This window comes from Dermacentor andersoni, chromosome 2 (assembly GCF_023375885.2).
Source record: "Dermacentor andersoni chromosome 2, qqDerAnde1_hic_scaffold, whole genome shotgun sequence".
In the NCBI taxonomy this organism is placed as follows: Eukaryota; Metazoa; Arthropoda; class Arachnida; order Ixodida; family Ixodidae; genus Dermacentor; species Dermacentor andersoni.
This window is the reverse complement of record NC_092815.1, coordinates 19,791,971-19,805,316: the sequence shown is the minus strand read 5'-3', so window position 1 is coordinate 19,805,316 and position 13,346 is coordinate 19,791,971.

Genomic DNA, 13,346 nt, shown 5'->3' with positions numbered 1-13,346 from the left:
TCCACTTTCTTGGGTGTTTATGTGTACTAGTAGAACCCCGGGAGTGTTAGCCAGCGCCACCACTCAGACCTTGGCGGCGGACGTGGAACGTCCTTGTTGCCGCAGGCGTCACGAGAACGTGATCTTTTTCGGTGAAGGCAACTGATCAATAAACCAAATATATATATATATATATATATCAAAATATATAAATCAATATATATATATATATATATATATATATATATATATATATATATATATATATATATATATGCATATATATATCCCATGAATAGACGCAATATCGCCGCGGTCTGGCCGCTCGAGGCACTTTGCGTGCGTTCGCGGGCTTCTTTCATGCTCGGAAAAACACTTTTATGCAGCTCGTATTGAGCAACAGAAAACTGTATCGAGAGTTTTTCATTTCGCTCTACAATTTTCTCATTGACACTTTTAATCTAACTATAATATCAGATAAGTTAATTATTATTTAAGATTATTTATCTAATTAGGCGGAATGAAAAAATTGTTTGAGCATCTCCAAGCGACGGCAAACAACATTGCCTTTGCTTTGTCCAGCTACATGGCATTTTGCATACTTTTAAACTCTGGATAAAATTAGCTGGGACACCATGCGCGTAGTGTGAGTGTGTGAGTGTGCGCGTGCCATCCTGGTCGTCGCCCAATGAGGGTGCCCCCTCAACTGAAGGGAGACTTTGGGCACTGGACCACGTCTTTCCGCTAAAAGGCGCAGCAGGGAGCCCGTTCATTAAAGAGGGCGACATACGGCGCTGATAGCTAGACGCAGCGAGCTTTGATTTTGTCTCCTGGGACCAAGAGAGAACTTTTTAAAAGAAGAACACACACACACGCATCGAAAGCCAGACATACTGAAGTTCCTGAAGATCAACCTTGCGAAACTGTGAATCGAAAAGATGAAGTAATATTGAAAAGACTGAAAATACTTAAAATAGTCTTATGAGGACGCTTGAATGTAGAATTTATGGTTGCTGTATAATATTAAACCTTGCGGATAGTGTATAGTTACATATGGCAGGCATTCCTCATACAATTTTATATCCACCGAGGACTTCATGCGGTGTGCATATACCCGGAAGTGTTTTTGATGGGTTGCCTATAAACACTATCGTTTTCTTCAAGATAACTCTTCAAGATAACTTGTGTCTGGGTTTTCTCCTTTCTCTTTTTTTTTGTCTTTTGTGTTACTCGCGCGCTGACCGCTTGACCGGCCGTTTTAATGCCTCAAAAACATGCCGCCAACGACTCCCCCTGAATACCTCCTAACCTTTCGCATCCCCAACACGCTCCCAAGCCCCCGTATTTCTTAAAGATTTCACTTCTCTCTTTCTTTTTCTTTCACTCCCCCCTTTTTTGTCGGTCTTGTTGCCGCCCTGGCTTCCCCCCCCCCCTTTTTTTTCCTTTTTTCCTGCTTCTACTTCTTTTCACCCCGCGTGCCCACTCTCACGCTCTTGTCCCCTCGTCTTGAGAATGAAGCTCACAGACGTCGGACGACAGCGCTTGTTTCCTCTTGTAATCTCTCTCTTTAAAACCAGCCGCCAGCGACAACACCCGCACGTGACGTCACTGCACTAACCCTTTAAAACTAACACGCCGAGGATGACGAGGCCGCCTTTGACGAAGATAGGTCCTCCTATCGAAACGTTCGCCAGCCTGTCTGAGGCACTTCATCCCTGTTTACAAACTTTATACCGCAGTCGCCCTATATAGTCATTCATGTAGCACATTTGCTGTTTTGTTGTTGTGCGTGTGTTTGCGCTTACGTGCATGTGTATGTCAGCAGCTATTACTCAGAAAACGCTACCGTTTCCTTTTCTTTTTTTAATCTGCGAATTATGTTCTAAAGAATGTGCAAATACGTTGCTTTAACATTAGTTTTATGTCTGTGGTAACCACTGTGGGCAACTTTTGTAAGACGAATTGTTCTAGAATTCAATCTAGGGTATATCGACGCGTGCTATAGTCGTCAAAATCCTTTCTATGTTTGTCCGAGTACAACATATATTTCAGTTTCAGTTTTATTTGTTTGCCTCTTCATATCGCCGTGAGAAACCAGTCGGTTTCTCACGGCGATCCTTTTCTAATTATGTGGCTGTTAGAAAACACTGAAGGTGCACTTTTAACAATCTGTGTTTGAGTACTGTTGGTGTCCCTTGTCATGGCATTCTCACACGCTTACGCCAACACTCGCGGTAATCACTACGTCATTTAACACTCACTCGCTCACTCACTCACTCACTCACTCACTCCCTCCCTCACTCACTCACTCACTCACTCACTCACTCACTCACTCACTCACTCACTCACTCACTCACTCACTCACTCACTCACTCACTCACTCACTCACTCCCTCACTCGCTCACTCCCTCACTCACTCACTCACTCACTCACTCACTCACTCACCCACCCACTCACTCTCCTACCGACACTGGAGGCCATCGACGTCGGAAGGCAGCTAGAGCGCAAAGTTCTCGTAACATCGATGAATGACCTTTTTCTTTCTCAACAAGGGACGGGAAACACGGCAAGTTTTCGCCCAGCTTCTCAGCCTCGACGAGCCACTTGACCTTTCGAGACGTCCGCGCTCAGACCTGCAGCCTGAGCCGACCATTGTTCGTCCAGCTACCTGACATGCTCGACCGACATGTCGGTCGGTCTCGTTCCTGCGTGAAGCTTGAGGGTCGCACGCGCATCAAGCACGGGCCGCGCGAGCCACGCTGACACACACGCCGATATTGATTTCGCAACCACCGTGCGTAAGCTGTCCTCGGCGACGAGCGGCGCGCATTCCGCCGCGGACAGCCGACACGTCGCCGAGACGGCCGCTTCGTCGTTCCGCGAGAACGGAGCGTGACTCCCGTCGTGAGCTGCCGAGAGAAGTCATTGTCGTCACGGCGGCCCTGTTGTTTCGACTCAGCGTACCTCTAAGTGCGAAGGCGAAGTGATCTTTCCTTCTTTCTTTCTTTCTTTCTTTCTTTCTTTCTTTCTTTCTTTCAACTTTCTTTCTTTCTTGTTGTTGATGTCCTTACTTTTCTCTGGGGGCACAGCACGTGCCCATTATCGTCTTGGTTATTGCAGTATGCATCCATCGATATTCTGATTGCCCCCATTCTCCCGCTTTCAGTAGTTCACGCGCAGCTATACATTCGCTACAAACCGAAGCAAGAAACGCATTGAAGTCAATCATTATTTTAGAGTCATGAATTTACAACACAGTTTCAGTCGTTCAATCTGTCAAACCTACTTCGAGTAACAGCGATTCGACATCTCAAGACCAGATGTGGAGCGTGATTATAGACGTCAGCGGTAACAAGGATCCCTGCTTTCAGTTTTGGTGGAAGCAAATTGAAAACGATGTATTTGTCATATTTATTATTCAGTCTATAGTTCAATGAACTGAGCTCTTCTGACCTAACAGAAAAGAAAAAGAAAAAAGAAACGTTTATCATTTAGTACGCTTGCCTGTAAGTAAACATCTGTGATAATGCACCGTGCTATGGCCGATCGTGATTTTACTGTACGACCACGCATCAAGAGCGTCAGTAAGAAGCGGCATTAAATGCATATAGAGCCGGCCTCAAAAGTTTAGACACCGCGGGATTAAAGAAAAAAAAAGCGCTGAACATTTCCGCAGCTACGGCACGCAGCCCGTTACTCAGATTTCTAGCCTGGATAATAGTTTATATACGAACAACGTAGTGTCACCAACTGAAACGGGAATTGCACGTTTTATCAGATCCCACTGTCCGTAAACTTTTGAACATGATTGTACATGCCTCTTCTGTGCAATGAACGATCTCTTGCAAGCGTGACTTGCTGCGTCTGCATGCGCTACGGGATGGCAAGCATTTAACGAGGGTGCACCAGCAGAATTGCTTCGTTCGTGTGTCATGCGGGGACAGCTGTCTCCGCATGCATGATATACGCCGAAGTGGTCCGTAGGAGCGCACGAGTGGGAAATCGTCCTGGAACGTCGTCTTCGAACTAATCGTCTTATAGACATTTTTTTTTATCTTTTAACGCGAAAGATTGTTTACCAACTTTAGGCGCTTTTAATCTATCTATCTATCTATCTATCTATCTATCTATCTATCTATCTATCTATCTATCTATCTATCTATCTATCTATCTATCTATCTATCTATCTATCTATCTATCTATCTATCTATCTATCTATCTATCTATCTATCTATCTATCTATCTATCCGTCCATCCATCCATCCATCCATCCTACGTCGTGATGCCGTCGGGGTCGTTTCTTCAAATGGTATATATCAGTATATATCAGAATAAGCATGGAGGTGGGGGACGACGACATTCATGCATACATAACATGAATGAGATGTCATGACGTCAGTAACATGACATATTCGTAATGGCATGTATGTCATGAGATAAATGATATGACTGACGTGATGGTGTCGTGATCGTTTCTTTAACTCAATATATACGGATATAAATGACATGTATGCATGACCGGACATGGACGACATGACAATAATTGCATTTGTGTCATTGCATGAATTACATGACTTTTATGACATGTCATGAGCACCATGGCATGAATGACAGGGCATACATACACATGTCATGTCATGGCACCAATGACATTACATGGCTGTCATGACATGTATGAATGTGATGACATAAATGTTATGGATGACATGATGCCGTTGTGGCCGTTTCTTTAACTCGATATGTATCTGGATATGAATGACATGACACGCGTGCATGACTTGACGAAATGCGTGACATAAATTTCATCACATGAACGACATGCGTTTTATGACACGAATATTATTAACTGCATAAGATATACTTTATGGCATTACAATAATGGCAAGATGTGCAAGAACATGTCATGTCGTGTTATTCTTGTCATGCCATGAACAGATGTCTCGCCTCACATATCCTGATACATATCCAGTTAAAGAAACGACCACGTCGTTATCACCTCATGTCATTCATGACATCTATGTCATTGCATTCATGTAATGCACGTCATGTCATGTCTTCATTATCTTACGGCACATATTGCAATTTACGGATTGTAGCTGATGAGCTTGCAAGACGTAATCACTTGAAATGAATTTCTAGGATGACACCAGTTTCGAGATATTATTTCCCGAAGTGTGGAACGAAATACATGGGCGTTCCAGCTACTTAAGTGCTTCAATGCATAAAAGAGCGTCTTGAAACTGTAAGAGCGCACAAAGACGGGAACGAAGAGAGAAGACAGGACGAGGCGCTTACTCACAACTGAAACCATTTATTGAAAGGAAACAAACACACTTGTGCATATATTTGTTTCCTTTCAATAAAATTGTCCTGTTGTGAGTAAGCGCATGGTCCTGTCTTCTCTCTTCGTTCCCGTCTTTGTGCGCTCTTACAATTTCAACATGCAAGTAAACCAACTAGCTCAGTTGTCCATTCTATCACATCAAAAGAGCGTTATTATACGACAAGTTTGATGGCGCATATCTCCAACCTGGCGTCATTCTGAAAATTCATTCCAAGTGGATACACCTTGCAATATCACCGGCCACAATTCTTAAATTGCAATATGTGGCGTAAAGCAAATAATTCAAAATATAATTAGTGAATATTTGTTAATTAGTTGAACATGTGTTTCAATTTCTCGTGCAAGTAATGTTCGCCTCTCTGAATAATGCAGCTCAAGGAGTAGATTTATGTTACCTGCAACAGGCTATATTTAAAAAGTCTATAAAACTTAAAAATGATCTCCCTGGATAGTTGTCTACGTGAGGATTGCTATAACTGCTGTTTCGATGTTAAAAAATATAGCTCGGCATGGTTGATCATTTTGTCAATTTGGGAAAGTTTGTTAACCATGTTAGGGTAGTTTTTAGCGCTAGAATTAATCAACAAGAACTCAAGATAGAAAGAAAGAAAGACGCAGGATGCATGAAGCGCGCTTCATCTGTTCTCGTTCTTTCTACCGAAGATAGTGCAATACCGGGCCAACCTGCGTCGGAGGTGCAGTCCGCCATTAAGAGGCCCACATTAACACCTTCGCTGGTCAGCCTTCTTCACCAAGTGGAAGGGCACTGAATTTTTGTGTGTGTGTTTTTTCTTGTCATTTAGTGCATGCTAGAAACCATTCCACTAGTACAGAGATCTAGAAAACAAAAAGAATCTGCGTGGCTAATGTTGCAGACTCACTTCACCGCCACCACCCCACCAGGGCGTTTGAGTGTAGCTTTGTCGATAACACATCGTCAAAATTATGTGCCAATAGCTGTTCAGCCAGTTTCGCGCAGCACGCCGATATGATTTGATGACCTCGGGCGGTGCTCGTGTGGGGCAGACAGTCTAACAAGTTGTCCTCCTTTCTTAACAGAAATGGACCCCTGCGAACTAAACACCAAATAAGGCCCGTAGTTAATTAATTACGGTAGCGCAAGTAAGAACGTCTTTACCGGGGGGATGTTCATAGACACTGCGGCACCGCAGCGGTTATACTTCGTAAGGCGCGGTATCAGTGGCGTAGCAAGCGGGTGGCACACCGCGCGCGTGCCTTCCCCGAAATTTCGGTGTCAGAACGCGGCCTGCCCAGCCAACTTCCTCCCACCCCTGTCAAATAGGTGCACCTCCCCCTTCCGAAAAAAAATTTATGGCTGTGCCACTGCACGGTATACGTGCCACGCGCGAGCAGACTGGTCTCGTGGAACTTGACGCGTGCGCCGCGCACACGTTGGCGCGCATGTCCCCCATCACCGGCGCTGGCTTGCGTGCACGCGCCTCGTGCGGAGGAAGCGTCGCGAGAGCGCAGGGGGCGACCCGGCGCGACGCTGACCTCGGGGGCCACGCGTCGGCGGAGTCGTCGACCGAGAGCGCGGCGCCGTGGCCGTGCTCGCGCCCGGCCTCCTCTTTTCCTTGTTTCTTTATATATATATATATTTTTTCGTTTCCTCTTTCTGGCTAAGATGCAGGGTCGGCGCACCCGAGCCAGGAAAATATAATGCAACGCAAACAGTAATTGCGCGGATAGGCCTCTTCACGCACTCTTTTCTTACTGTCGTATTCGTTGGAAATGCAAACAAGACATTAAGTTTACAGGGAGACGGAGGCTTGAAGTGGTGAGCAGTGGCGGAACGACAAGTGTCGCTGGAGCTAACGTTTCGACAAGTCCCCTTGTCGACATACCTGCGTTGTTCGGCTTCTCTCACCATTATCTTCAACCAAGCCACAAACACTAACGAAGCTTACAAAACATTGTTGCGACCCTGGCCCCGCAGGATTGATGAGCAGTGCCCTCAAACAAACTCCATAGCAGATAGCGGCAGAGCTGGCGCTTCATCTGACGGGCCCCGCCGGCGACAGCGCGGCGCTTTGGTGTTGATATAAGGAAAGAATGCCGATAAGTGGCGGTTGATGAAGTCCTGGGAATACTGCGCTCACCAACTCCTGTGGAGCGTATTTGAGGACGCTGCTTTTTGATGCGGGTGGATTGTCAGCCACGTGATATTCATTTTTTATTTTCGTGAGCTTTCTTTATCACTCGGAAAAAGATAAACTCGCTGAAAGTACCTGGCAGGAAACATGCCAGTATTAAGTTTCTTCCAATTTCCTACAAATTATTCATTGTCAGCATGCCATTCAGAGCAGTAATTAAAAAAATATAGCTAACTACAATTTTTTAGCTAACTACAACTACAAAAAACAACTTGCCGCAGGTGGGAACCGAACCCACAAGTTGTTTTTTCATCCACTTTAATTTCTATTAATTTATCCTTTCTTCGTTTCATTTATTACGCACAAGTAATTTCCCCTAAGTTGTCCTTGGTGTCAGTGTTTGTTGGCTTCTTATGATATGACTAATAAAAATCGGGCCCCTCGGTTAACCCCCGTTCTTCTCGTTTATTACATAACGAGGGTCTCGAATCCGGCAACATTGATGCCTTCAGGTAGCATGTGTGGGTTTATTGACCAGTTGCCTTCACCTAAAAAGATCACGTTCTCGTGACGCCTGCGGCAAAAAGGACACGAGGGTTGCAATGTGGGCTTGTTGGTAATGCATCTTCAAGGGGAGTACTGTAGCGCGATTCAAAGACTTGACAAAAGAAGACACAAAGGGACACCCACAGCGCTAACTTCCAACACTGTTTATTATCGAAAACCAGGTCGTACTCATACACTCAGACAACATGAGTCAGCCACGTGAACAGATTAACAATCAGAGCGATACATTTTGTGATATGTTAAGCCATGCGCAAAAATTTCAGTTCTTTTTCAGAGAGAGTCAATGATGGTTTGCTGATACATGAATCCCCTAGGGCATCAATCTGCTCGGCTTCTATTATAAGTCTAGTGAGTTCGCAATTACCTCTACCGGTAATGATTGTTGATTCGAAGAGAGGGGAGCACTTATGTTGCTTACAATTAAGGGAGAGAAACCCATCTGATACAAGTTGTCGACTTTATTTTTGTGTTCGCGCAGTCTATCCTTAATGCATCTTCCCGTCTGTCCGACGTAATACTTCCCACACGATAAGGGTATACGATATATAATTGAAGTCTTACATTCTCTAAGCTTCTTCCTGTGTTTAACTTGGCAGCTAGGGGCACTTTCTTTCTTTTCTGGTCTTGTTTTCCTGCACAGGCTGATTAGTTGGTTGGGTGCTGAAAAAACCACATCAGTGTTACCTCGGCGGGAAATTTTCTTTAGGTTGTGCGACAACCGGTGGATATAAGGTATCACTGTTGGTCTTTTTTTCTCTCGGTTACTATTTCCTTCCGCTCGTTCAGCAGTCCCTGATTGCTGCACTTGCCTTAGTATTCCCTCTGCAACTGATGCCAGTACATGATGTGGATAACCTGCTTCATGTAGCCGCATGGCTTGTTGTGTGAATGTTTCGTCAGTGCAATGATGGCATGATTTAGTAAGTGCGTTAGTGAAACACATTTTCGGAATTCCTCTTTTTACCAGTTTAGAATGGGCTGAATGATATGACAACAACGGTTTATTTGTCCTGGGACTGTAACACCAGCAAGTTAGATCATCACCGAAGGTAAATTTAACATCCAGAAATTTGGTCTTTTGTTCTATAGGTACTTCGAACGTAACGCGCTACCGTACTCCCCTTGAAGATGCAAAAAGGACGTTCCACGTCCGCCGCCAAGGTATGTGAGTTGTGGCGCTGGCTAACACTCCCAGGGTTCTATTAAGACACATAAATACCCAAGAAAGTGGATGGGGGAACAGCGCCGCGGTAGCTCAATTGGTAGAGCATCACACGCGAAATGCGAAGGTTGTGGGTTCGGTTCCCACCTGCGGGCAGTTGTCTTTTCATCCACTTTAATTTCCATTAATTTATCCTTTATTTATTTCATTTATTAAGCACACGTAATTTCCCCTATGTTGTCCTTAGTGTCAGTGTTTGTTGGATTCTTATGATATGACTAATAAAAATCGGGCCCCTCGGTTAACCCCCTTTCTTCTCGTTTATATATATATATATATCGTCAGCCTGGTTACGCCCACTACACGGCAAAGGCCTCTCCCGTACTTCTCCAACAACCGCGGTCATGTGCTAATTGTGGCCATGTCGTCCCTGTAAACTTCTTAATCTCATCCGCACACCTAACTTTCTGCCGCCCCCTGCTACGCTTCCCTTCCCTTGGAATCCAATCCGTAACCCTTAATGACCATCGGTTATCTTCCCTCCTCATTACATGTCCGGCCCATGCCCCATTTCTTTTTCTTGATTTCAACTAAGATGTCATTAACTCGCGTTTAATCCCTCACCCAATCTGCTATTTTCTTATCCCTTAATGTTACACCCATCATTCTTCTTTCCATAGCTCGTTGCGTCGTCCTCAATTTAAGTAGAACCCTTTTCATAAGCCTCCAGGTTTCTGCCCCGTAGGTGAGCACTGGTAAGACACAGCTATTATACACTTTTCTCTTGAGGGATAATGGCAACCTGCTCTTCATGATCTGAGAATGCCTGCCAAACGCACCCCAGCCCATTCTTATTCTTCTGATTATTTCCGTCTCATGATCCGGATCCGCCGTCACCACATCAACGAAAGGTTCTGTAGGTCCGGTGCATAGGTAGTTGAAACGAAGGGGCGCACTTACGAAAATTGCATGTTCAAAGGTTTAAAGTTTCGGCCGTGGCACGGCCGGAACTATTGCCATAGTCTTGCCGATCGGTCGCAAGAAACATGGCGCAACTTAAGAAAAATGCGCCACGGGGGTGGTGTATGAAATTCCCCTTGAGTGTGATAAGTCATACATTGGACAGGCTAGACGCTGTATAAATGAACGAACCATATGGAGCACGAAATACACCTAATGGGCAAAACAATGAAATACAATGAAAGATGGCGTGGCACATTTGCCAGCGCACTACGAGGCCTGCATGTGTAAGTCACATTTTCGTGAGATCACGATTCTTGGTAGAAGCAGAAATCAAACAGCACGTGAGCTAATGGAAGCTTACTATATATATATAAACGAGAAGAAAGGGGGTTAACCGAGGTACCCGATTTTTATTAGTCATATCATGAGAAGCCAACAAAGACTGACACCAAGGACAACATAGGGGAAATTGCATGTACTTAATAGATGAAATGAAGTAACGATAAATTAATGGAAATTAAAGTGGATGAAAAAACAACTTGCCGCAGGTGGGAACCGAACCCACAACCTTCGCATGTCGCGTGCGATGATCTACCAATTGAGCTACCGCGGCGGCGTTTCCCCATCCACTTTCTTGGGTATTTATGTGTACTAGTACAACCCTGGGAGTGTTAGCCAGCGCCACCACTCACAGACCTTGGCGGCGGACGTGGAACGTCTTTTTGGCGCAGGCGTCACGAGAACGTGATCTTTTCGGGTGAAGGCAACTGGTCAATAAACCCACATATGCTACCTGAAGGCATCAATGTTGCCGGATTCGAGACCCTCGTTATGTAATAAACGAGAAGAAAGGGGGTTAACTGAGGGACCCGATATAGATGAAATGAAGTAACGATAAATTAATGGAAATTAAAGTGGATGAAAAAACAACTTGCCGCAGGTGGGAACCGAACCCACAACCTTCGCATGTCGCGTGCGATGCTCTACCAATTGAGCTACCTTCAGGTAGCATATGTGGGTTTATTGACCAGTTGCCTTCGCCCGAAAAGATCACGTTCTCGTGACGCCTGCGGCAATAAAGACGTTCCACGTCCGCCGCCAAGGTCTGTGAGTGGTGGCGCTGGCTAACACTCCCAGGGTTCTACTAGTATACATAAGTACACAAGAAAGTGGATGTGGAAACGCCGCCGCGGTAGCTCAATTGGTAGAGCATCGCTCGCGACATGCGAAGGTTGTGGGTTCGGTTCCCACCTGCGGCAAGTTGTTTTTTTCATCCACTTTAATTTCCATTAATTTATCGTTACTTCATTTCATCTATTAAGTACATGCAATTTCCCCCATGTTGTCCTTGGTGTCAGTGTTTGTTGGCTTCTCATGATACGACTAATATATATATATATATATATATATATATGGAAAATGAGGGTTCAAGTTGTATTAGCGATATATACATATGTTTTGCTTTACAAATCGGAGACGAGACTGTTTGACCGCTGGATGACATAGGTTCGTGAATAGCCTGCACATGCGTGTATGTGGATATATATTCTTGGGTCACCGCCCAAAATAAATCAGTTGGAACTGTTTTAATTGCGGCAAAAAACATGTATTTAGCAAAGACCAACTAGACCAACGATAGATAGATAGATAGATAGATAGATAGATAGATAGATAGAAACCAGAGAGTAAAGGGAAACCGAGGTGCTCTATTTTTGTTAATCATGACCATAAAGTCAACAGACAAGGAAGGAAAGAGAACAGACAATGAAACCAAGGAAAGCAGCAGGGAAACTACTGTAGTTGAAACCGAAATGTAGAGAATAATATAGAAAGGGAATATGAAAGTGGACGAAAAGATAACTTGCCGCCGGTGGGAGCCGAACCCACAACTCCGCATTAAGTGTGCGTTGCGTGCGCTACCAATCGTGATACGGCGACGGCTAATAATCTGTCCACTATTTAACTTGGATATTATGTGTACTGGATCTAGCCCTGGGCGTGTTAGCCAACGCCACTCAAAGCATCCATATACAGGGTGTCCTAACTATCATGCACCAAGATTTAAAAATACGCAAATTAATCAACTTCTCAAATATTATAATTAGATGAAAATTGTGAATGATAAAATCGTAGAGCAGCATGAAGTACTCCTGATGCAGCTTTATGTTGCTCAATACGTACATAAATGTGTTTTTCCGTACGTGCCAAATACATGCGAAATTGCCCCGCGACTGACCGATCGAGGCACTTTGCCGACGAAAAATTCACGGACGATTATGATACCCCCTAATGCGAAATTTGAGCGCACCTCTAAACGTGTTTTCAACTCGCGATATATTGGCTGGCGCGGACAATGTCTCGCGCGGTACGTTGCAAACGGAGCGAAGTGTGGCGCGGCTGGCTCGCTAATTTGGAGTTCGCGAGAGGCAGCGCGTGGGTGACGCGTGGGCGAGATTCAGAGCAACCGCCGCACAGACTACGGCGCGCGCTACTCCGGCGTCATCTCGTATTCATGGTCGCCGCACTACGCTTTTCTCACGTTATCGCCATACCTTCTTCCTTCGCTTTCCTCCTCGCGTCTTTCGTCCCCCACTGCGCTCCGTGTTCGCTCTTTCATCCTTCGCTGTGCTCGAGATGAGAACCATCTCGAAATATAGCGCAACAGGACGGCACAATAGAGAGGAAGGCGAAGACAGCTCGTTCGCTCGGTTACGCCGATGGTCGCCTCAGGCACGGCCGCCTAGGAGCTGCATACTCTCTAAAAAGACCACGGAGACTTACAAGAATATGAAAAAAGAAATTAGAATGGAAAATTTGCATCATAACACGAAGGTAGGTACCTTGACATTTGGGGCTCCGGCTGGTTGCCTAAGAACAAAAACATACCGGAGCAAATATTCGAAACTAGACGAGACATGTGTACGGCTGCAGCAAAAATCCGGAGACCACTCAGCACATCGTAATGGAATGCGAAGGCCATATGTAGCAGTGAACGCTGTGGAGGCTAAGGAGGCTTCTTGTAGTGACTTCGTTCGCTCTTGGATATAGTTCGATATTTTTTTACCGCAGTTGTGCGCAGTTGTTCTTATGCACGCTCATTATTGAATGAGACAAGTCTTCGAAACAAACACACTGTGGTATGCGGCTGCTAATGCGTTGCTTTAGCTCATTTTTATTTTTGTGGTTCTTTCCGGGCTTTTTATTTGCAATCCGTCGA